This window comes from Crocodylus porosus, unplaced genomic scaffold (genome assembly GCF_001723895.1).
Source record: "Crocodylus porosus isolate Cpor-Errol unplaced genomic scaffold, CroPor_comp1, whole genome shotgun sequence".
NCBI lineage: Eukaryota > Metazoa > Chordata > Crocodylia > Crocodylidae > Crocodylus > Crocodylus porosus.
The window spans coordinates 6,579,526-6,605,091 of NW_017728928.1; positions in this window are offsets into that span (position 1 = coordinate 6,579,526).

Consider the following 25,566-nt stretch of genomic DNA (forward strand, 5'->3'; position numbering starts at 1 on the left):
CAAGAAGTAAGTGTTAATACCTGCACTTGGTCCTTGGTGTCAAGATCCAAAAGAAACTGCCCGAGCATATGATCTGAGCCTTCAAGAGGCTGAGAAGTGATTATTATTTGTGCCTAAAAGCTCCAGCCAGCTACAAGGCCCACGGTGTTTGGTGCTGTACACAAACTCTAATGAAAGATGGTTTGTGCCCCAAAGACTTTACAGTCTAAAAAAAAGCAGATGAAAGGTGGAAGAGACAAAGAGCAATTTAGAATAATATGGGACAGGAAGGTGGGTGGGACAGCTGAAGTATGTGACTTCCCCAGTGCCACGCAGAAGGTTGTAGTAGTAGGAATAAGAATAGTTATTTATATGATCATAGTTCTAGCTCTCATGGTTTTGTTGCAAGTCCTGTGATATTTGGTAGTTTTCCTGAAGTCCTGGCTGCTTGAGAACCTTAGTTTTCGTTAGAAGAGAAAAAAATCTAGCCCTTGTGGTTTTAGAGAAAAGCTTAAAAACATGACCGGAGTGTGACCCTCGAGCCTCAGAAACCAGAAGGCAAATAAAAAGAGCCCCCAATTTATGATGTTCAAGCCAGTCTCATGATTTGGAGGAGCCTGACTCATGATTTTTGAACGCTTGGGGTTAGCGATGCTGGTAAAATGTTCATGTGGGAGAAACCCAAGCTAGCACTGGAACCCTCATTGCATTAGAGGATTTTTCTTTGTTCAACCTTGTAATTTATTTTGTACAGAAGCCTATTTAAATGAAAGCCTCCTAGTTTAAACCTGGACAAACTTTAAGCTCTGTACAGCTTATTGCAGCTGCAGATGGAGAACTGGAGGCAGTTTTCCACTCTGGCCACTCCGGTCTTTGGACGGCAGCACGCTGAGTTATTGGTGTAGATAGCAGGAGCACGACCTGAATTTTGGAACAGACTTTAGCATGGTAAGCGCCAAGTCTGCAGGTCTCTAATGCACCCTAAAGTTGATGTCAGGCTGATGGAGAGTTAGGTTTCAGGCTTTTCTGACCTTACTGCTCCTTGATGGATAATTCACTGATCGGCCATGGTGTTTGCTCCTCTTGGAGCGCCTGACCCCTGCTCTGGCCAGAAAGTTAGCAGCCAGCTCACTGGAAGGTGGTGAGGGGAGGATAGGTTAGGCCAAGACAACGTGGACCTCTGAGCTGTCAGAGGCTTTTTAAAAAGCAAAGCAACACGGCTGGTCCTCCCTTCTCTGGGATTCCTGGAGCTAATCTTTTAGAAATACTTGGGAATCCTATTTATTTCCTACTCCACTGCCTTTCATTGGAGGCTTTTCCTACATCAGCTAAAACTCCCAGCACAACTGAATGGGTGATGAGCATTATTATCTCCACTTTACAGACAGGCGACCAGAGGCACAGAGAAGTCAGTGATTTTTCAGAAGGTCCAGAAAGAGCCTTTATGATCTGAAGACGACAGGTGGTCACTCGGTGACAGAGCTGGCAGCGGAAGCTGAAATAGGATTGCAGCGTCTTGCTCTAACCACCGGCTCGTGCTTTGTTGGGCTACGTTTCAGTACGCTTCGTGTTGTAACAGAAGCAGATACCAAACCACGGTCATTTAACACAGCCTCTGTAATGTTGACTTTCCTACTTGCCCAGTCCCAGTTGTCACAGCAATGCTTCGAAGCCCCGGTCTGGTCCCAGTACACGTAGAGAAACTCAGCCCCGGCCTCAACGAGCTTGCAGTCTGCACTGAGACGAAATGCAGAAAGTGGTCGTGTCAAAGCAAAGCAAGGTAAAAGGATATGCTGGTAACATGGCTGCAACCACTGATTTTGCCAAACTTTCCTGATGGTGCCAAGTTGCTTATTTCTGTATTTTCCAGTAACAGACAGTCAACCAGTAGAGGTAGACTGTCGCCTTACTTTTGGCTGTGATACCTGCCCGTTCTAAGGTAGTTCAATAAATGGCATGCTATTCCTGCCCTAATTTCTCTCTAGTTTCATTTTGTGCATTCATTGATTAGCTGAATTTTGCTCAGTGAGTGGCATTTGCCTCTGAACAAAGAACCAGTGCAAAGCCCACCCACCACTTAAGCCTTGACCAAGAGTGTAAATGATGCATCGCTGTGTGCGGGCCCCTCTCCACGGGGATGCATGTCACCCTGGGAGCCACCCAAGGGTGAAGAACTTCCAGGTTTGAGCCTGGATATTGCAAAGAAAATGCCAAAGGCATACAAGTTGCTGGGTTGTTTTTCAGGTTCTTCTAGAGCTCACTTTCAGTGACAGAAAACAGCCTAATTCTGCCAGCAGAAACAAAAATAGTATCTCCTTTAATCCCTGGCTTGGATTTCCACTATGAGTGGCCCTGCTAGCCACAAAAATACCAGTGGGGGTTATTGGCACTAAAAAATGTATGTTCATTATTCACAACCCTAAAAACAAAAAGGAAAACCTGAAGCACCTTTTAGGGACCTCATGCGGAGTCCTCATTTTGTGTTTGCTTTGGGAGTTTCTACCAGTCTGATGCGATTTTTGTCTGACTTTCACTTGAAGGACTGTGCAAGAAATTCCAGAAACTACAGTTCATAGAAGATAAGGTTAATGCTTCTGACAAAGAGGTATTTCTAGCTTCTCTGAAAGTGTTGCTGTTTGGGTGACAGCAGATTCAACTATAATTTTGCTTTAAAATGGTTAAATCAATTTGGTACCTGCTACTACTCCCATGAAAATGAAGGCAAGGCTTGCCTGTAGGGCAGAGGTGGGCAATTATTTTGGGCAGAGGACCACTAACTGAGTTTCGGCAAGCCATCGAGGGCTGCATGATGGGCAGTCAGGGGCAGATTAATGTTAATCTTCTAAATTTTTTAGGGGCCCCGTGGCAGGCCACATCCGGCCCCTGGGCTGCATTTTGCCCACCCCTTCTGTAGGGTCTTAAGCACCTGAACATTAAGGAGTGGTTGCTAGTTGCTCCATAGTTAAGGACACAGATGAATACAGATAGATATTGCATCCTCTTTAATGCTATCTGCATAATAAAATTAGCATGGAACATGGTAGCTGAAAGCTGAGGCTGAAGCTGGGGAAAAATTTGAGGCCCTTTGAAAACTGGGATTTTGGGATTTGGAGAATGAGATACCATTCCTCAAAATCCAAGCTGTTTTCAAAGTTTGGAAAGTCATATCACACGAGAGCAGGTAGAAAGTTTCTAAATGAAAAGTCTTTCGTTTGAGAAACAGCCTTTTTCCAAAATCAAAATATTTTATTTTTAACTTTTCTTTTAATCTGTGTGTGTGTAGGGGGGCAGGGTTGCACCATGTTTCATGTCATTTGTTAATGGAAATTAATATCAAAGTATTACTGAAATAGTTATTGACAACTTCTAGTATTTACACAAAATGTAAGGAAACGTCACAAAAGTTGTTTTCTTGTTCCTTTAAAATGTGTGGGTGTACAGAACGTGATATTTTTTTGTTCCATATCCTGCAAAAGTGGAATAACTTTGGAGTTTTGGAAAGTTTTATGAAAGACTGTTTTTGCTTTTGGAGCATGACTGGTTTCTTTTGTACCTGTTGGGGCTGAGATGTGGAACAAAGAGACACCTGAAACATGAACTGCACTAGAAAATCAAGAATTTTTTTGGAAGAAACTGTCTTTAAAAAGAAGCTCACGCAGGGCTGTCATTACTATGAAGATAGATTTTTCAGAGTCAAATTCATGTGCGTTTTATATAAGAGGATAGTTTTTTTCTGAAGTCTTGGCTCGCACTCCATTCCTATGGCGTATCACATGCTCGTGGAAGCAGACAGATAACCCTAACACTTCGTTATGTAGGGGTGAATCATGAGATGTTTCTTTCAATCCTTATCATGCTTAAAGAGGAGAGGATTGTAAACCTAGCTTGACCTCTATTTTCCGCTAAGGAACTATCTGTTCATGGGAAGTACATTCATTTTCAGACAACTTTCTTTTTATAGCCGTAATGGATCTGAGTGGATAATTCTGACCCTTGGTTATTATACCTATTATAGGTAACCTGTAACATATGTAGGGCATCTCCCATTGATGTCAGTAGGAATGCATCTGTATAACAGAGCAGAATTGAACTTCTGGGTGATTTTGATGTCTGCCCTTCCTTTACCTTTCTTAGCTTTACTTTGTCTTGGTGGTCTGCTGAGAGACCAGGGAGTGGTGGGGAATCAGTTGTAAGAAGTCAGTAGCTTATTTGCCCTGCGATGGTTACGCTGTCAGTGGGCAAAATTGAAAAAAAATCCTCTGTTCTGGATGTCCCTGTTCTGTAGCTGTTCCCAGCAATAACCCCTTGAATTTCCCATGTGATCACATTGTCTGATGTGGAGACAACTGTCTAGACATCCAGTTTTTAAAAAAAGAAAGAGATGGCTTTATACTGCAGCTGGAGTGGCACATCTCTGAGACGGCAGGGCATAAGTGCAGATGGGTAAGTGGAGGGCATGCGAGGTTGATTTGAAACTGCAAAGAGAAGTACTGCATTCAAGTCATCAAAACAGCAGCTCTGCTGCGAGTTGGTTCATCTTTAGCCGTTCCTAATACTCACCTCTCCGCTATTGATTGACTCAGGGTATTCCATTTCTGCAGCAATTGCTGTTGGTTCATTATCTATACAGGCAGCCGTTGTAGGGATTTGATGCATTTATATTTTTGTCTCATTTGCAGCCATCCCCTTTATCTGCCTTCTATTCTTGCAAACAGCTTGAGGTAGAAAGCAGCCTGTGTTGAACTGGCTGATTGCCAGATCATTTACAGTTGATCTATGATGTTTAGCTTCTTTCACAACAACTTCATTCTGCTTTCTTCTATCTTTATGTTTCTTCTGCTGTCCTGCAGAGGAGTAATATTAGCTTTCAGATCCATGCGTGCAGGAGCCTGCTGTGTCCCTGGAACTCGTTAATTTGCAGTTGAATTTCCTGTCTGTCTCTCTGTCTCATGAAATCCTTTAGCAGCAACAGTTTATCCTTTGGGCTCCAAAATCTTCACCAGTTCAGTCAGGGTAAGACTTACAAGCAACCTTCTCCTCTTGCTTCCATGCAATACGGGTACAAACCGGATGTGTGGATGGAATAGGGAAGCAGTAATGCAGCAAAGCAATGCTGCGGAAGAAAAGCTGATTTCTTGATTCCTTGCCACGTGCTCGATCTGTCAAGAAATTGGGATGTGGGATGATCAGCAGCTTCACGCAGCCTGGATTCATTTATGACGGGGTGGGCAAAATGCGGCCCTGGGGTCGGATGCGGCCCACCAGACCATTCTACCCGGCCCGCAGGACCCCTAAAAAAATTAGAAAATTAATATTTATTTGCCTTGGGCAATGTGCCCTCGATGGCTTGCCAAAACTCAGTAAGCAGCCCTCCGCCCAAAATAATTGCCCGCCCCGATTTATGATGTGGCAGCTGAGGAGGTCCACAAATCCACCTTTCAAACACAGCAGATTTGGGTGGATTGACATTCAAGCCCAAAGAGATTGAATGGCTTACCTGAAATCACACGGGAAATCTGTGGCAGTATTGGGAAATGAGCCCAGATCTCCTCAGCCGCTGTCCCGAATCACTCTTCCTTTCTATCCCAGCTTCCTGCAGTACCTCTCCAAACCCTTTTCAGTGATCTTTCCCAGGGGCTTGAAGGTTTAGATTTTCCAAAGAGATCCCACCAAAATAAGGGGCAGCTTTTCAGAAGTGCTAAATGCCCAGCATCCTGCGCTCCTTTCGAACTATTTTCTGAGCAATTTTGAAAATCCACCCAGACGGGCTTCTTTTGATGAAACCGGTTGTTGTTGGAATGCATCAAAGTGCTGGAACTGAGATTATTTGCTGGAATGTCATTTTGATGAAATGTTCATTAAGGATCAGAAGTCATAACAATACAGAGCCGTCCACCACAATAATTCAGCTATTCACTCGGGGTGTGGGAGGGCAGGTTCAGGCCTTTGCTTTGCTGGACTCAGATGATGGATGTGACCCTGGGTCCTCTGTAGGGGGATGAGTGCCCTCTCCGCCAGGCTACTGACCTTTCCGGGGCGTGATGGAGTCAGTCCATGTTGTCTGACTTGTGTGCTACATCTCACAGGGTGCTTTTGTGATGCTCGCTCACTCTGGTGGTACATGTGTTTCCCTTCAGGAGTCTGCCCTGTGCTGTGGTCCTGTCCGCCAATGCCCCTGGCACTTTGTTCCTCTGTACCAAAACTTCTTGTTATTCCTTTTACCCCCTTTACACCTCTGGTTAAATAGTGCTGGTAATGTGGAGGGCCACAATGTGGCCAGGATTCAGGTTCTTTTGCTAGCTGTGTTATCTGTCTCCGTTCTTTGAAACATGCAAGTAAAAATGCGGTGGACGTGATGATGATGATGATGATGATGATGATACAAGCTCACATCTTTTTGAGCTTTGATTTTTGGCAGTTGCATATTAGTATCTCAGCAATCTCTGTTCATGACATAAGTGCAGCAGTTTGCTCAAGATGCTCAGTAATTTATAGATTAGGGTTCAGTGCTCGCTCGCTCTGATTGGGACTGGGCCTAATGATCCAGGTGCTGATCCAAGACCTACTGAATTCAGTAGGCATACGTTAATGCTTTATTTTAACGCTTAATTTATACAAGCTTATAAAAGGCTAATATTTGTAACAACCATTATTTATTTAGGGATGACCAACACTCTTCTATTGAAGCCATTTTTTGGATGGAAATTGGGGCTTTCAATAAACGATTTTTTTGTGAAGAATATCTATTTCCCATGGGAGCATTCATTTTGTTGTTGCTGAAAAATGGGGATGGGCTCCCTGTCAGATTTTATTTTCCATGATGCATGACAGCCATGATGCACTGCATCCCCTCAGGAAGATGCAAGGCCACAAGAAACAAGCTGACCAAGCCATACAGCCGATATAGGAGAATAGAAGCAGTGGACGCCCAAAATGCAACTGCCTGGAGGCACCACAGCAGCATTTCAGGATTGAAAAATTTTGATTTTTGATATTTCACTGAAAACCTGCCATTGTTTTCAGAATAGAAACTCACATTGGTTGAACTCTAACAACAGTGTTGTATGTTATCGGTAGTTAAGAAAAAGCTTATTGGCAGCTTCATTCTCTAATCATCTATCAGAATTTAGTAACCAGATAGTAAAGAAGCTACTAGTAATGTTTACATTATTTTTGTATGTACCGTTAATATAAAGGGCAGCAGGGACTTCAAGAGGCTTTGGATCATCTCTATCGGAGATGGTCCCAGCTCCTTCTAAGATAGCATAAGCTAAGAGAAAGGGTTTTTCATATCTGAAGTTATAGTCAAAACATGTAATCAGCTCTTTTCTTTAGTTTCCAAATATACCTAGTTTTTAAAAGGCCGCAGGAGTGATAAAACCAAGTGAGATGGAATCAGAGATTACAGTAACATAAAACACATTCCTGGACCTTATGTATTTTTCAGGTAGTGCAGGAAAAATAGAAAAAAAAATAGCTGAGTGCAAATAATTGTTTCCATTAAAGGGACTACGCTACTTCTATTAGGTAATTCTAAACTTTTCTCCCATTAATGGTAATTTGGCAGAAAAGAAAGGTGCATTAAACAAGTATTTCAAAGTCACCTGGGCAGCAATTTTGAGATATTAAGCTTTCAAGTTGACAGCCTCAAGCACATCGATTCAGTGTAATTATACACATCTTAACACCCTGTAAATCTTTCTTAAATGCAAACAAACACGTTTCTTTAGTAATACTGGCTTCAGAATGAAAACGGTCTTCATGTTACAGGACTGAACAAGCATTGCAGATCAATACTTTTGCAGGAAGATTACTTCTTGTTATTGGAGGCGCTTGACATAAAACAGGGAAGAGTTCTTCTAAACAAATCCTTGATTTGCATTGAATGCATATGCATCCCCCCGGCATCTCTGCCAATCTGAAAAGGACCTTCTGGTTTTGCTTGCATGGAAGTCAGTAGTAGATCTCCCACTGGCTTCCACAGCATTATGATCTTGCCCTGAGATATGAAATATAACACAATGGATATACAAGCAGCAGCTGAAATCGCTGTCACAAGAGCTGCTTTTCAGTGGACCTAAGCCAGAGTTCACTAACGTTAAGGGTAACCTTTTTCACTGACTTCAGTAGCACTGGGATCAGGCCCTGTGGGCTGGGTTTGCAAAGGAACTTTGTGCCCAGAGTCGGAGAGAGATTTTCAAGAAAACTCAGCACAGTAGGCGAAGTCCAACCCCTGGCCCTTCGAACACCTCTTCTGCCCCAGAACTGGGCAGATGGAAGTTTTGACCATTGGCAGAGTTAATCCTGCTGGAATTTGGCCCCCTGATGAATATACTTCAGGTAGACCGGGGCTGCCCTGGTAATGCTCTGATTGAGTTTATAGCAGAGGAAGTTGGAGGCATAACGTTCAGTGGACAATCCTGGAGAAGCATATTTGGCAAGGAAGTTTCCTGCAGACTCCAGGTTTGCCTGGGCTGTGACCATTTTATTGCTCATTTCCTGCTCCTCCCCATCCCTTACTGCTTTCTTTGGCTGTTGCTTTTCAGAAATGAAAGGCAGTTTCATGATGCTGTTTTGGGTTTAATGCCTGGCTTTGTACTGAGTCTCCCACCCTTTTTCCTGGCTCTCTTCTTCCCTGCTTCTTCCTTTCCTTCTGCCATCCTTTCCCATCCCCCCCCTCCTCTTTCCTCCTTTCTTGGCTCTTCCTTGGGAGATACTCTCAAAGTTGCCAGCCATGTCTTGGGCTTGCAGCTTTTATTTTAAAGCTCCTGATATTGGGAAGAAAATGTGACTTTGTTGGCTTCTCTGAACGTTGGAACTGATGCTGAATTTCCCACTCGCTTAGTGGGGTTTTTTTTGGGGGGGTGTGGGGGGGTCTTTCTTGGCTGGCTGTTAAGTGCAAGCTTGCTGGGGGCAGGTGATGAGTTCTCCATCACTGTATGGCTCCCTTGCCAGAATCCATAACTCTAGCAAATAGCTTGTTGCAGCTTCAGGGGCTAGAAATACAGGGATTTGATTTTTAATGGGGAATATATTGGACAGAAACTGGGCATGGTGAAAACCTTGCAGAGCAGTTCACATATATTGCAATTAGTAGGGAAACCTCACTTTTTACACTCTTTGACTTATTTATGTACTCAGAGGAAACATAAAACTCGAGTTGCAACCATTTGTGGCCACTAAAGATTATTCTTTTTATTTATTACTTATATCACTGCAGTACTAGGTGCTGTCCATGCAATACTAAGAGACAGCTGCTGATCTTAATTTACAGTCTAAACAGATAAAGTAGACACAGAATGGTTACCCCCATTTCACAGGTGGGAAACCGAGATGCAGAGGGCTTTTTTGAGTTGTCCAAAGTCAGGCAAGGAAGTCTGTGGTGAAGTCAAGAACTCAACTCAGATCTCTTAAATGTCTTGCAAGTGTCTTGAATCCTTGCCTGCTCTTTCTCTCTAAGATCACTTGGCATTTTTTGGAGCGAATATGGGTGTTGCCATGGAGATCTGTCTACAGTGTAGCTTAGATATCCATATTTCCCCTGGTACCTCCCCATTCCTCACTGTCTGTCCTGAACCCTTATGTGATATTGTTGTTAGTTCTCAGTTGTTGTCCTACTTCAGCTCAGAAGAGACTGCAGTCACTGGTGGGTGAAATATAGCATGTGCTTCAATTTAAATTTGTATAAAGCCTTTTGATTTCTTTGGACTCAAAGGTGCCAGTGGGCGGTTACATTCGACATCCCAGAAATCTCAGGGCTTACAAATCCTTGCAGCACCTTTATGATGTTGGAGATGGTTACACTCACTTGAGTGACAGTTAATGATCTTTTGCTACTGAGATTCCCCTGCTGATTCCTGCCTTTCACTCATGGCAGAGACGCACGGTCTATATGAATGAGAGAGTTTGCTAAGAAATGTAGTCCGGTGGATGTGTGCGGCTCTGAGTTAGAACCGACACTTTCACTTCCAGACGCCAGCACCAGAACCGGTAGCGATGGCGTGAGGTTGAGTTGCAGACCAGAGAAACAACGGGTGCAATTCTCCCCCTTGTGACCCCCCATCGTAGAACCAGGCTCACTTTAATGCTAGGCGATCTTGGGAACACGGCCTGAACAATCTCCTGCTGGCTCTTCTAGCCATGCTAGTTTGGCTGCACCAGCTGGTTGTTCGCTAATTGGGCTTCCCGCATCTGTACACAGAAAAGGCACCAGTAGGGAAATGAGTTTATCCTCTGATGTGTCTGATGTCTTCCTCAGGACACAACGGGGCGGGGAACAGGGTCTTTTTCCCCCTTCCTCCCCCCTTGGGAACTCATGCTGAAGTTAAGCAGGTGCTCATTTGCTTTGCTGAATAGGGATGGGCTGAGATACACCCTTGCTTTGCTGACCCGTGGTAGGTTCTCGTGCAATCCAAGCTTGTTTGTCTATGCTTTATGGAAGAAATGCAAAACTGGGAGCCCTAGCATCCTCTCTAAGAAGAGGTTTGCTTTCTCATGCTGTGTGTCTATCAACACCAAGCGCGTGTCTGTCCTATCGCTCGAGGAGGCTGTAGAGAAGTGAGTGCTGACACGTACATCAGCACCCACTCTGCCTCACACTGCACCCTGCGCAAGATGAAAACCATCTCTGAACGCATAGGGTGGAGCCCCACGCGCCGTACACACTTCCTTCCCTGCTTCAGTCTGGCACACTGTTGGCCATCATCCCTCCTCCTTCAAGTTACCACTCCTTCAATAGGGAGATTCATAAATAGTTTATAGAGCCAGATACATGATTTATAAACGTTTTAATTAGTGATTAATTAATTGTTACAAATCGCTCAAAAGCTCTACAAATCAATAGGTCGGCTATAACCCTTTGTAGCACCTCTTCCTGAGGAGTCTATAACCATTTATAACACAAACTACTCATGTCGGTAATATGATTATAACCCCTGTTACACATGCTTTAACCTCCTGTAAGTAATTCATGAAGAAACCTTAGGAGAAATCATAACCCTCCCTGGTTCTATTTAGGGGACAAATAAGAAATTTTACTCTTGGGTAAGTTTATGCTCAAAACGTACAGCAAATCTTTCAGGTGAATAGACTTAGGTAGACTAGATATTTCATCGAGGAGGAAAAAATAGAAGAAACAACAGGGAAGACCTTCTTGAATGTAAACAGCTAATGACATTGTTGAGAGAAGGAGACTCATGTGGAGCTGAGCTCTAGATTTGCAGCAAGAAGCCGTTGGCTGCAGTGAAGCAAAATGTGATATAAAAAAAGGAGAGATGTTGTGATGCTTGAGGTACAGACTTTGATTTTAACTCTCCTTGCTCTGGAATACTGGAAGCCTCTGTTATATATCTAGGTATTCATATTTACCTGGCTGCATATGTGTTTTATGGATATGGCATAGCATGCCATAAACTCATATGGACCTGATTGTTGCTAACACTAAGGCCCACTTATGCTGTTCTGGCAGTGAGCGCATGTGCTCATATCCACAGACTCTTTTATGATGATTCATAAAAATAGAGTTTTAATGAAAAAGTTAAGATAGCTGAACAATTTTGATTGCATTTAATTCTGCTTTCATCCCCCCCCACCACCCCGATGGTTCTAAATGGGAGAAAAATTCAGGGTAGAAGAGAATATTGGATAGGTTCAAAAATGAACTCTCAACCCCATATTCAGGAATAAACTGTATCTCAACAATATATTGAAATGAAGTCTGAGTTGATACTAACTCATTCCAGATGAGACCTTGCTATCTGCAGGGTACATGGATTCACTGTATTATATTCTAATCTCTGTGAGAAACGGTCAGTTCTTATTATCGCAGGTATCTTCAAGACTTCGCAGTATGAAACATGGTTCAAGCAGAGCAACATGCTTTTAATGACTTCGGAAATGTTCATATCTGTCACAATCACCTGAAATGTTTAAGTGGAAGCTATGACTTGGTTTTGCCAATGGTTAGAGCAGGGGACTGGGAGTCAGCTGCTATGGCTTCTGCTGCTGAATCTGGTATGGGTTTATTGGTGGCAAGTTGCTTGTCCTGTCTGGGCCTCAGTTTCCCTCTCTGCAATATAAGGGTAACCCTACTCTGCTAGCTCATAGGAATTACTATGAGTAACCTGCCTGCAGATTTCTGGATGAAAACTGGTGCACAAATACAGGATATTATTGTCCTTTGTATTAATTAAATATGGTGTTATTCTTTTAGTTTACCCAGTAACCTTCTGACAGCACCCCAATAGGCCTTCAGATGTGTTTATTCTTGTTTTGGTGACAACAATGGTACAGATTTTTGCAAGCCCAGGGAGCAATTCAGCTAGTGTCTGCAGGCATGAGCTTGCCCTACATGATGCTACTTCTTTCTTTCTTTTTCATTAAACAAAATCTGGCCTGCAGAAAAAAGGTACCTCTTTTCTCTTTAGCTTTTGAAGATACTCTCAAATGCTGCAACTGAGGAAATCGCTTAAGTGTGTACTCATTTCCCTCTGTATTCAGGACAGCATTTAAGTATAAGTCTGACTTTAAGTGTGCACACACATGCTTTCCTGAATCGGGGCCAAGGCTGCCAGTTCAACTCTTCCCTTTCTCAGCTGCTGGTGTTCTGCCATCCTTCAGAGACCCTTCTGTAGGAAACATGATCCATCCTTTTACAGCGTGGCTGTCCTGGAGCTACAGATAGTCCATATTGTCTTGCCAGTAGGGGCCACTGTGGTCCTCTTGCCCTGAACACTTGCATAACGAATCCCATGACCTCTTCTCCATTGCTTCCTGCCTCAAAGCCAATAAGGTGTTGCTGAACTTGGACATATCTCTCAGTATGAACTTGGATCCTGACTTAACTTGGGCTTGTCAAAAGATCCTGGTGGAGATGGCACCCCAAATCCAAGTGACTTGCAGATGTTGCAGACACCCATATAGGCCTCATCAGACAATGGGGACCCCACCAGATCCCCGTGATAGGCACTTCCAGTGTGAATTATTCTCCATCTTTCGTGCTTCTGCCTTATTTCCTGCCTGAACTTTTCTAGCTTCATCTTCCAGCTGCTGGATCCTGCGGTGCTGGATAAAATGTCATCTTGTAGCAGACAGCTCAATAACCATTTTCACCCCGCTATTGTAAATCTGTAAATACCTCTTTCCAAGCAAGCAATGAAGAGTTCTGGTGACTTGATGTATAGCTAAAAATGAGGTTTCTCTGGAGCTTTTCATTCTCATTGTCAGACTTTTAAAGACATTATTCATGTAAACTTCTTTCCTGGTCTTTTCAGATCCACTCTCTCTGCTTCTTCCTCTTGCATTTGGCACCGTTCCTTACAACCGTATTTGCTGCCTGCATCAGTTGAGAGATTCGTTCTGAATCTTGGCTGTCCTTGCTGTTGATTAAAGTCCAGAAATCACTGTTGTCTGCTCAGCAGCAGTGCTTCTGTGAAGATGATCTCTGGTAACACTGACATTAAGCATGTGGCCATTCATGTGACAGCTTTTCATTAAGTATCTTATGAACAGACATCTCTACTAAACACCAATACCTTCCCCTTTCTTATTTCCAGGTCATGCTCTCTTGCTTTTGCCTTTATCCCTGGAGCCAAAAGTTGAACAGCTTCCTCCATCTCAGAATCTGTCCCCAGATCGGTGCCTCGCACTCGTACGCTCTCTTAATCTGCTCTCTTCTGAAGAACAGCTTCCCTGACAACTGTTGCTCCCGAGACTCGTTTTCATCAGCCTGCATTTTTCCCTACCTTTCCTTGTTCTTCTTCGTGCCTGTCTACCCTAAATCAGGCACAGCATCCAGGGACAGCATGAAAACAGTCTTTTCTTATTTTTCTTCCCCTTCCCTGTATTGGAAGGGTAGGAGCATAAGCTTGTCATGTGTTAAGTGGCTGAAATCGGCATAGTTTCATATCCAAGGGAATTCGTGGCCATAGGGAGACATGTCGGGCCTGCTCACAACCCCACTGAAGTTAATTAAAAGTTTTCCATTGATTTAAATGGCGAAGGGATCAGAACCTATTCCTGTCCCCTGAAATTTCACGATCTTATCAAGATACTCTGCAGGGTCCTCCCTTTCAGTGTACAGGTCCCACCCGTAAAAGGGTTTGCGCTTGTGTGAGCAAACTGTTTGCTGCCAGGCAAGAGCAGTGTGTATCTACATCCCAGAGGGCCAGTTCAACCCTAAGCAATATCGCAATGTGTGTGCTTGTGAAATCCCTCTTTTCCCAAGTTCCCGTGCAATCTGAGCAGTCTGCCCTGTCTCCAGACAGTGCAGGTGAGGCATGGGCCCCTATTGCTTTGGGCAATAACCTTTTGTTCCTCTATGAACAACTTCCATCAGGGGCCCTTTTGCAAAAGTTTCTGCCCCACCAAACCTCTGTGAAGTAGAATAGTATTATCAATGCTGTTTTATAAGCAATGGAAACCGAGGCGGGGGGAGGCATGTCTGACTTGTGTAAGATCACACAGCCATCAATGGCACAGCTGGAGCTAAGCCCTAGAGGTGAAATCCTGGCTCGCTTGAAGTCCGTGGCACAAATCCCATTGGCTTCAGTGGGGCTTGATTTCAGCTAGAGCGGTGGCATTTTACCGCTTTTTAGGGCGATGTCCTTTCAAGGGCATCCTTCCATTTGCTTCCAATCCCTCATTTCCCAAGATGTAATTCTCCGACTGGTTCCTTTGCTGGGACATCAGTGAAGGCTCCAGGGGCTGCAGCTGGGCCATCTTGCCCTGTGCCTTCCAGTGAAATTATGGCTTCATGTGCACATGCCTTTCCCCCTGCAATTCATGCACAGAGCGTGCAACTTCCTTGAGCTCATGTCGGTCCCTGGACACCCTACCATCCTCATCGAATTCCTGATGAAGACACTTTCCGTCGGCTTCAGTGAGCTTGACTTAGGCCCTCAGTCATCAGGCAGCGGCTGAGCTGATTGTTTTCAGAACCGAAACCGTCTGCAAGAGCAGAGAGTAAGCAAGAAATTGGAGAATGGATGGTGACCCCGTTGAGGGACTGGCTGTAAGCAAGAGGTGCTTGCCCCCATCTGGACCTGATCCAAAAGAGCTGGTGCCACAGGAGGAAAACTCAAGTCAGGGTAGAAAAAAGCAGTTAAAAAGAACAGGGACTCTGGAGCAGAGACAGAAAGTAGCCACACAAGTGTAGTGGGCTCCTGCAGCACCCCGGGCAGAGCGCTGACCAGTGGAGAGTTGGGGGGCAAAGACCCTGGCCTTCCCCAGGTCTCTCTGTCCTCTGGTGGCAGCTGCTGCAGCTTTAGCAGCACATGCTCACGCTGCCAGAGCTGAGCAGTGGGCCCCAGAGTGCCCTGCCCCTCCAGGGGGGTTTGCTATGGCAGATGCAACGCCATGCTACCCCCCAGAGGCGCTGGGCAGCCTTTGGTCCCCTAGCATATGGGGGGAAAGCTTGAGCTGAATAGTGCCTCCCCTGCGGTTTTTTCGTAGATTTCATAGATTTCATAGACATCAGGGCTGGAAGGGACCTCGGGAGATCATCGAGTCCAGCCCCCTGCCCAAAGGGCAGGAAGTCAGCTGGGGTCATAGGATCCCAGCAAGATAAGCATCCAATTTACTCTTGAAGGTGTTCAATGTAGGTGCTTGAACCACCTCCGCTGGCAGACTGCTCCAGACCTTGGGGGCTTGGACAATAAAGAAATTCTTCCTTATGTCCAGCCTGAAACAGTCTTGTAGTAGTTTATGACCGTCCAACCTTGCCATCCCTTGGGGTGCTCTGGTGAACAGACGTTCCCCCAGATCCTGGTGGTCACCCCTGATAAACTTATAGGTGGCCATCAGATCGCCCCTGAGCCTGCGCTTTTCCAGGCTAAAGAGTCCCACGGCTCTCAGCCTGTCATCGTAAGGTCTGTTTTCCTGACCTCTGATCATGCGCGTGGCTCTTCCCTGGACTCTCTCAAGCCATAGGAGACACAACTGCACACACAGCAGAGTATGTGGGGTAGGAGCAGTGTACAAGGCGTCAGGGACATCTCCCAGGGAGCCCGCACCACAGGGCTGGTGCAGCTGGTATGGGACGAGACTGCCCCGCACTGCAGGAGCCCCATGCCCTACAGGGCACAGGGCGACCCAGCTTCTAGGGCTGGGGGCATAGGGTGCGCCCGCTGTAGGAAAGGCTCCAAGGGTGACTCTGGCACCCCCTCTAATTTGCACGCAGGGTGGATACCCTGGTTCCCCCTGCCCTGTCCCACCCTCCCAGCCCTTTTGTTTCATGGCGTAGCGGTAGGTATCATGAAAATGTCTTGCTGAACGGTACTGTCAGTCGGCAGCCCCATGTTGCAGGCCTGGGGAGGACGGGGCGGTCGGTAGGTGTGCCTCCTGTCCTTGCCTTGCCCTGCCGTGCTGTGCCAGCCAGCCCTTTTGCTAAGCTCTTAGCTTCTGTTTTGCTAGGACTGAGAGCCAGGAGGTGCGAACCAAATGAACAAGAGAGTTTAGCTTTTGCTCCTCCACTTCCTCTTCCTGGATTTTGGAGCCCTTCTATCTGTTTCGCTTTGTTTTACGTGTTGCATCTTCTGCACGTAGCTGGGTCCTGTGAACCAGAGCGTGATTATGCTTCCATGCCATGGTACTGACTGGCAGAAGAAAAGGCACTTGCTGACAGGTTCAAGGAGGCTTTGTGGTAAATGTATTATAGAAGCGATACTGGATTTCTTTGTGCTGTGGTTGGGCATGTAACATGACCTGACTGGTGTAACCTGGCAAGTGGAGTCATGCAAAGGAACAAGGAAAGAAATCAGGAGGTTCTGCTCCTTCGTGTGCTTGCAGCTCTCCTTGGCACGAGCGCCTTACGTGCTCCTGCATCAGCAGCAGCGGGTGCAGGGAGCTCCGTCGGGTCTAGCACGTGACTCTGAGCAACCGTGTGGGAAATCAGTTCAAGGGCAAGTCAGGATTTGGCTTGCCCAGTGGCGTGAGGAGCTGAGGGCAGAAGCGGCCACGTTTACCACGTTGCTGGTTTCTGGCGGCAGGCTGAAGAGAGCACGTCTCGTCGTGATGAGAACGCCCGGGCGCCGTGCTGCCGACGGGCAGGTGCCACCCTGGTAGACACTGGCGCCTGACCCAGACCAATGTGTGTCTGCATATTTGGCTGGTACATCTGATTCAGGGATGCTAGCAGCCTTATGATACAGATCTGACCCATCGGGCCTTGGTTAGGGCCCTCTTCTCTCTCTGGGTGAGAGCAGGCTAGCTGAAACTCAGTTTGAAAGGATTGAGGTGATGCTGGTAAGTTGGGGGAGGAAGCAGGCGAGGTTATTACAGTCTCCTTCACGGAGATAATTTGCCTGACATCTTCGATGTGTGCATACAATATGAGGGTCGAGCTGCCATCTCCAGCACACGGCAGCAGCCACCAGATCAGCTTTTGACCTACCTTCCAGAGGAGCGTTGAGCCTTAATTCATTAATATTTTTTAAAAGCTTGGAAACCCGGGGATGAAAGGTGCCGTAGGAGTTCAAAGGATTGGTATGATTATGTTTTAAGCTACAGAATATGAGGATGAAACTGAAGAAACCATCGATGTTGAACACATGTGAAAGAAATGCCAAAGGAAGAAGAATGAGTTAGCCTCTGCTTTTTGTGGGGGAGGAGGGAAGACTCCATTAGACTAGCAGCTGGAATACAGCCCAGCGTGTCTGACATAGAGGAGAATATGTTAAAAATATATCTTAAACCTCAGATGGCAAGACTTTAAAAGGAAAAAAAAAACAAAACCCCCGTGCTTTGCTTAAAAGCAAGAGCAAGCTTTTTGGATGGGAAGACGTACACCTAATAAGAGCATGGAAGCCTTGAAAGAAACTTCTGTCGTGGCCCTATAGATAAATGATGTGCTTTTGCAATCAGAGAATCAGAAGCCACTCTGCAAAGGTCTCTTTAAGAGGCTTGTAGTAAAGTGGCTTGTCTCATTCTCGGAAGCAGCAAGGCACTTTTTTCATTTAAAAGATCGCCCTTACTAATTTTCACAAGGTAGGGTCAAGCAGTTCTATTTTGCATGCAAAACCCAGTAATTCTTGGCTTTAAAACAGTAGCACCATTAAATAAGAGGGAGCTGCTGAGGAAGGATGTACTGAATTTTGAATGCAAGACCAGCAACAACAGCTAAGGAAAACGAATGGCAAGTCGGATTAACATAGCGGCTAGTAACGGAGGCACAGAAGGGCAGGGAAACAATGCAGCACAAACAGAAACTTTCTGAGGTCTCTTACAGTGGTTTCCCCTTGAAACTGTGCAACCCACAGACTAGCTTGCAATGGTTATGGTTGGGTTTGCCGAAATGAAATTAGATGCTGGTTTTGGAGAACCAGATATTTAGGTTGGCGAGGGGTACTTCAAACAGGAAGGAGGGCATGGGAAGGAGGTCAGCGCAGCAGATTCACTAGGCTTGAAAGGACCATTTGGGGATTCGGCATTGACTGTGCAGCGCTGTGAATTATGGCGAATACTGATGGAGCCCCTAAGTATTAGAGGCAATGAGTATTCAGCAGAGGGGCGCTGGTGCCAGGCGGGAAGGCTTCCTGGTGAATGCCTCCAGCGTGGCTTGGCATGGCCCACTCTTTGCATGTTCTGGTTTTCATAATCCAACATTAGAAGGGTTCAGTTAGCTTCTGACATCTGGGGCTGACTGTCATCTGTGTGGCCCGGCAGAGATCATGGGCTTCATTCAAGCACTGCTCTGCCCTGCTGTGCCTGCCTCCAGGCCTTGGCACCTGGCTAACTCCCTGATTCATGTCTCCAGGTTTCCGCAGACCTTGGAAACTGGCTGCCCCTCCCCGACCCTCAAAGCCACACTTCCACCAATGACCCTATATGGAACCGTTCATTATATTCCCCTATACATGACTGTGGTAGATTGCATCGTTGCCTAAACTTGTAAAGGCTTCTGAGAGAGTCAGAGAAACCAGCAGTGGGATGCAGGGGGGAAGGGTGTCACAGATGTCAGGAAGTGAATTTTTGGCACCCAAAGGGCCAAACATCGAGTTGATATAAATCCTGCTGTGTTTGTGGACTTTGCTGTTGCTACGATGATTTGATCGGGGAAGATCTGGTGCCCCAGCATTTTTTTTTAAGTCTAATTTTGCATAAAGGCTCATGCCAGGAAGGAAAAGAGCAGAATGGCCACGCGCCTAAAGGACAGGGAATTTGCAAGAGCTCTCGCAAGAGCTTTCCCTTTCCATTGGCTGGGCCATTCTTTATCTTCATTCACAAGCCTGGCCATGTAAGAGGGACATTTTCAAGCAAGTGTCTTCATTCACGGGGTGGAACCGCATGCAACGACCCCCGTGATTTGCGCTCTGTTTCTAATTCTGCTACCGACCGGCTGTGCAACTCCTCCACTTCCTTGTGCCTCTGTTTCCTTTTCCTCCCTTTGTGGTTTGCAGTTGTAAGCCTTTTGGGACAGAGATCAGTCATCTCATCGTTTGGCCATGTTTTCAGTGAAGAGCTAACGTAGGTTTGCAAATTGTGTGCCTTGCACCCAGCAATAGGTCATCAGGGCTTCTGCAAAGACATTGGGTGTAAGAGTGGAGTGGGCAGGGAAGGGGTGCACCCCCGTTGCTGGGCTGGGTTATGGGGGTCCCCGTCAGTCCTCAGGATGGGGGCACGCATTCTGCAGCAGAAGATGCTGTATGAAAAGCTTCCGTGACTTTATGAAGTTTCAAAACCACGCACCCGGGTGATCTGCAATCGAGTTAGCTCCTCCTCGGTTCGCCTCCCTTGAGCAAGGGAAATCCACACGTGGTGAAGTGACACTCAAGGGCTGCACACAGCGGCTGGGTGTGGGTGGCAAGCATTGCAAACTTGGGCTGCAGCTTATAACGTGGAAGAGGGGCAGCTAACTTTCATGAGCAGCAACTCCTTGCTCGAGTCGAGGGTTTTTCCCGGGTGCACACGGTCTTCCGGCTGAGCGCGCCACCCCGATAAAACTTGACTCAACTCACCAGGGAAGGCAAAGGTGTAGGTGTACATGCAGCCCTAACACAGCAAGGCCCTGACCTCTTTTGGGACCCATGGGCATTACTGGAGGAAAAATAACTTTAACTTGACAGTTTCCTCAGGCTTCATTTCTCCTAATGTGCAGTGTTTTCATCTGAACAAAGTCGCCAAGTCACGTTGCCCTTCAGAAGAGGGCTTTAAGGATTTGCCAGTCGTATCCAAGCCCCACTGAAACAGGATTTATAAGTTATGGTGCAGGTTTTGGGGAGGGAGCAGCATCCACCCCTCTTGCCGCGCCTTTCAGTAGACGCAGCATTGTTTGTGTTTTAACCTGGCACACGAATGCTGGATAAGCTGTGCTGACCACAGGCCATTAGGCATTATGACGAACTGAAGACTGAACTGCATTGTTAAAGCATCAAGGAAACTCTGGAATAAATTAACAGATCATATAATATCTCACTTTTCCCAGAAACACTACAGCCGCAGCTCATCTCCCCTTAAAGGGACATTTCCAACTATTTTTGCAGCCATGGGGATGTCGACACGGCATTCACAGCAGTGACTGCAGCAGAGCGTGGACTTAGCCAAGCTGGCTTTCTGCGAGTTGTCTTGGGTAGCTGTAGCAGTCTAGCTGGATGTATAACCTACCCAAAAGGTAGGCAAAATTAGCCTGTGCTGAACTCCGCTCTGCCACAGCCAGCCTGCTGCGGAGACCTTAGCTATAGCTTGTCAGCATGTATCTGCAGTGCGTGCTGTGTTAGTACTACTGTGTAGAAACACACTGTTTCCTTCACTAGGAACTGGAAGTTTTCCATGTTCCTAGCACTGATAGGGCTCACCTGAGCTAGCCTTAATCTAGCTAGTTTGAGTCACAACGGCAGTCCTGTACATCTGTTGTTAGATTAAACCTAGGTCAGGTATTGCAGACACATCCCCTATCCCTTGATCGCTACGAAGAGAGAGTTTAAAACCGAGGAATTAGTTCATGCTCTTCAAGCCCTCGGTTTTTCTGCTGAGACTACCAACCTTATAACACTACCTGTGTTTATTTTAATATGAATCCCTCTCCACAAAGCTGCACTTGGATTGAGGCCTTGTCTTCATTATGAAGAGCCACAATAACTAGTTTGGCTCAGGCTGCGAAAAGGTTGCATCTAAGAGCCAGTGCCGCTTTGCTGGCATAGCCCTCGGCATGGACACAGCTTTGCCAGCAGAAGGCTTCTCTCAGCAATGCTTGTGCCATGCAAAGGGAGCGGTGCGGCTACAGCGGAAATGTTCCTTCTGCCAGCCAAGTTGTGTCTGTGCTAGGAGACTCTGCTGCCTCAGCTCCACTGCCCCGGCAGTGGCACCAGTTGTGCTGGAAGACAGAGTAAGCACAAGTCCGGTTTAGGGTGGCATGGGCTCCTGACCTAGGTTGGACTCGATGGAAGCAGCAGCATGCCCATTAATTACTGTAAAGCCGGGTGCTTGTTCACCTCCATTACAATGAGCGTATGAAAGAAAACCAAGTAGCTGAATGAGAAACAGGCATGAGACTGGAGAAGTCATAGGGCTCAATCATCCTACAAAATCTCCATCAAGCAAGTAGTCCCGGAAACAACTCCTGTACAACCAAATAAAAGGTTACTTACCTGAGCAAGGGCTTTCCAGAATGGACCCTAAAAATATAGATCGAATAATATGTGCTTGTCCTTAAAATAGATGAGTGGCAGATTGTCCAAATGCTGGCCACCCATATTTCTATTGCCAGGACAGTTCCCTTCCAAATGAATTAAAGAACATGGAAATCAGTGTATATTTAGGCTATTAGCTGTTATTACTTGGTCAAGTAAACTATTTGTCAACACATAAGAGGCATTTGGAGAGGCTATTTCCATGCAATAACTCAAGCCTGAAATCCTTCTGGCTGTTTCCTAACCTGGCACTTACAAAATTGGATCCAATTGCATGACTGTAAGATTTTGAAACTGGCCTTCCAAGCTGGTCTTGGGTAAAGTTTCTCAACAATATATAATTATTCCCATTATACCTGTCGTCAGTGATTCATTGACCACAGAGGCATACATACGAGCTATTTTTCTCTTGGTGACTTTTTCTTTTGGATGATTCACTGGGTTTAAGCGTGCATTATCATATGACTAAATAAGAAAAAAGATAAATGGAGTGAAATGCCACTGAGATTTTCCACATTAGAACAAAAATGATTTTTGCTCAGTAAAATAATGTTGCTTCTCCCGTGTATTGCTAGCAAACATCTGTAAAGCTTCAAAACTGTGACCCTCTTTCCATACTGTTTTACTCTGGCTTTACTGCTGCAGCTTAGTGGGTTTCAGTACGTGAAAGCAAGGGAGTAAAATTAGTGCAAGAAGTCTGGAAAAGGGCAGCACTGAATCAGATCCATTTGCTCCCTAATTGACTGACCGTTGTGGCTGCAGTGATCAGTCTTTACGTACCCTTCACAATACTGTGGCCTCAGTAAAAGGTATTGTACCTTTGGGAGAGTTTCCTCACTCTAGAACCAGAGAGAGGATGTGGGGTGGGGAATATAGTCATCTTAATACAAACTCCTATAGTAACACCCCTCAGTACTTGGCTTTTACTCGAGAGGGGGGCAAATCCTGCTCATTGACTTTGGACAGTATGTGATGCGTAGGGGCTGATGTGAAGCCCAGGTGATGGCACCCGCTGATTTTTGTGGCTTCGGATGAGGATTGCAATCCTCAAGTCAGTGTCTGTTGAAGGACATCTTTGAAACACAGCTAAGACAAGCTGTATACAGGATGGATAATACAGCTCCTTTCACTGCAAAGCGTGGGGGTGGGCTTAGATGCTCCGTTGAGCAATAATGAAAATAGATTTATGTGTCAGTGCTCTTATCCTCTGTGAACAAGCCAAATAGCTCTGGCACAGGACACAGGATACTCATCCACAATGTGAAATTAATTGCTTATTATCTGGATATTTCAGTCTGCATAAATTATTCTTTTCCAGCTTACAACAGTCCTGACTGTTGTCCTTGTGGGGAACAAGACTTCCCTGCCACCTGAAAGGACAAAGGGTAGCAGTGCTCAGCACCGTGGCCTGCGTGGTGGAGGGGATGATGGTTTCCATCTTACATTGTCCTTTCATGTGAAGGAGGCTCAGTGAACTTCCAGCGGAGCGAGGAGGTCACACTCGTATCCTGATGTCAAGTCTCAGTTACTGTCTTTCAGTTAGAGGGAAAGAGCCCCCAGAACTGGTCCTCACCTAAGACCTCATCCTGTGTTCAGATGATTCTCCTCCTCCTCTGAGCTGCTCTTTCTCAGACTTCAGGTTGTCACCTCCCCTCTCACCAGCGCACCTTGTTGACTCTGTGGTCTCTCTTCTCACTTTTGTGCTCGTGACATACAAATCTGCCTCTCCCCTTCTAATCTCACTTCTCTCTTCCTGGCCTCATGGCCAGGACGTCTCTCTCTGGACTTTCTCACAAATCTCCCAGCACTTCCTTTATCCAAGCATGGGCCAAGCTGAGTTTTTGCCCGTTTCTTCCTCCCTCTCCTGTCACCTCCTGGCTCTAATTAGGACTCACTACCTTCTCCTCTCGCATCTAGGCCTCAATCATGTTTCTGCTTCTATAACTTTACCACATTCCCTTTCCATCTCTGCTGCCCAAAATCTAGGTTACTCCAGGGTGCTCTCTTCCCTTCACCTGAGTACCCATAACCTTATCTTTCTCTCATCTTTCTGATCTTTTCTTCTCTTCAAACTATTCAGCTTGTGACATATTCTTCCACTATGCACTGACCATGTTAACCCTATACCCTCAAGTCCTTTTAGTTCAGGGGCAGGCAAAATATGGCCCACAGGCTGGATCTGGCCTACCAGGCCATTCTATTTGGCTCACAGGGCCCCTAAAAATTTTAGAAAATTGATATTTATCTGCTCCTGGCTGCCTGTCAAAGATGGCAGGGGCCAGGGGGACTTAGGATCCAGGGGAAGCCAGCAGCAGGACCCAGCAGCAAGGCCGGCCCGGCCACACCTCCCCTCAGCCCCCTTTCTCCCTCGCCTCCCCCTGGAAGCCTCTGCCTGCTGCCACTTTCACTGCTTCCCTGCAGGCCTGCCAGATGCTCCAGCACCATGTGGCCCCTGGCTGCATCACTGGACCACAGGAGCACGGGGCCTGTGCCGGTATGCCAGAGCCAGGAGCAGGAGGGTGTGTGTGTGTGCATCCATGCAATGAGGGAAGAGGAGAGAGAGGCAGAGAGTGCAATGAGGGAGCGACAGAGTGTGTGTGTGTGTGTTTATAGGGTGAGTCCCACATGCACACCTCACAGTGTGGCACCCTCACACTACCATAAGCTCTGATCCTCACACCCCGTCACACACCCCAGCCACCCTTCCCCTACACACAACCCCCCACAAACCTCATAACCACAGCCCACATACCCACACAAACCCCCACATGCTCGCACAGCCCCCACATCTATACATTCCCCACAAAACCTCCATGCATGTACCCACACCCTCCCCCACACCCCATATACCCACAGCCCCCCACAAATCTATAACCACCCCCCATGTCCCTCACCCCTCCACAGTATACAAGAGTAAGACTTCATTTTAAGCTATTGCACAATCACCTCTATGTACACTACACAAACAGATGTACATCAGGACAAAAATATTTTTTTAAATCAAATTAATGAATATTGTAGATGTTCAATTTTTAGAGTATAATTTGGTATTTTTCTGGTTCTGAGATGGCAAAACCCCTTGCTGAAAGGAGTATTTTGGGGGCCAAGGGGAATGACTTCTGGTGGCAAAGGCTGGGGGTTAGGGGCAGGACCTCTGGTTGCAAGATGGTGACCGGGGGGGCGGGGGCACCTGTCAAGGGGCGGGGCTACCCATGCGGCCCTTGACAGCTTGTCAAAACTCGGTAAATGGCACTCCGCCCAAAATAGTTGCCCACCCCTGTTCTAGTTCATTGTATTCTTTCACTTAAGTGGTCATATCTTCATTCTTGTCTTAAAAAACCTAGCCCTTCTTTAGCACTCCTTTGAAGGAGATGGTACAAATGCTTTTAGACATGATCTCCCAAGATGCTGAGCATCCTGGCCTGGATCCAGCTAAACCTGGATCATTTTGTCCCCTGCAAAGAAGTATTGATTCCCTTACTGGATCAGGGCCAGAGCACTTGATGTGGGGGAGAACTGAGCGCTGCGTTCGCTGGAGAGCCAAGGAACACATCTGGAGTTGCACCTACTGAACGTGTTTTGCAACGTTTAAAATACCTATAGAGCAGTGGTTCTCAAACGTCTTTATTTGTGGACCATTTGAAAATTGCTGAGGGTCTTGGCGGACCACTTAATACACTTTTTTTCTGTTTTACAAATCAAACCACACAACTCATATTTTAATATCGGTAGTCTTACCTTTCTAATGCGATGGATGTGCCTGTCTTTTTGAGCAAAGTTCTGGGAAGTCGGGTGTAATGTTTGTCAGCTTTAGCCTTGGGTCACCTTTCTGCAGAGCACCTGAACGGAGCTTGCGGACCAGCGGTGGTTCGTGGGCCGCAGTTTGAGAACCTCTGCTATAGAGGATATTGATAGGAATGATCCCTGCAGAAGGATTTCGTGAATGGAAGGGTGTCACGGAGTC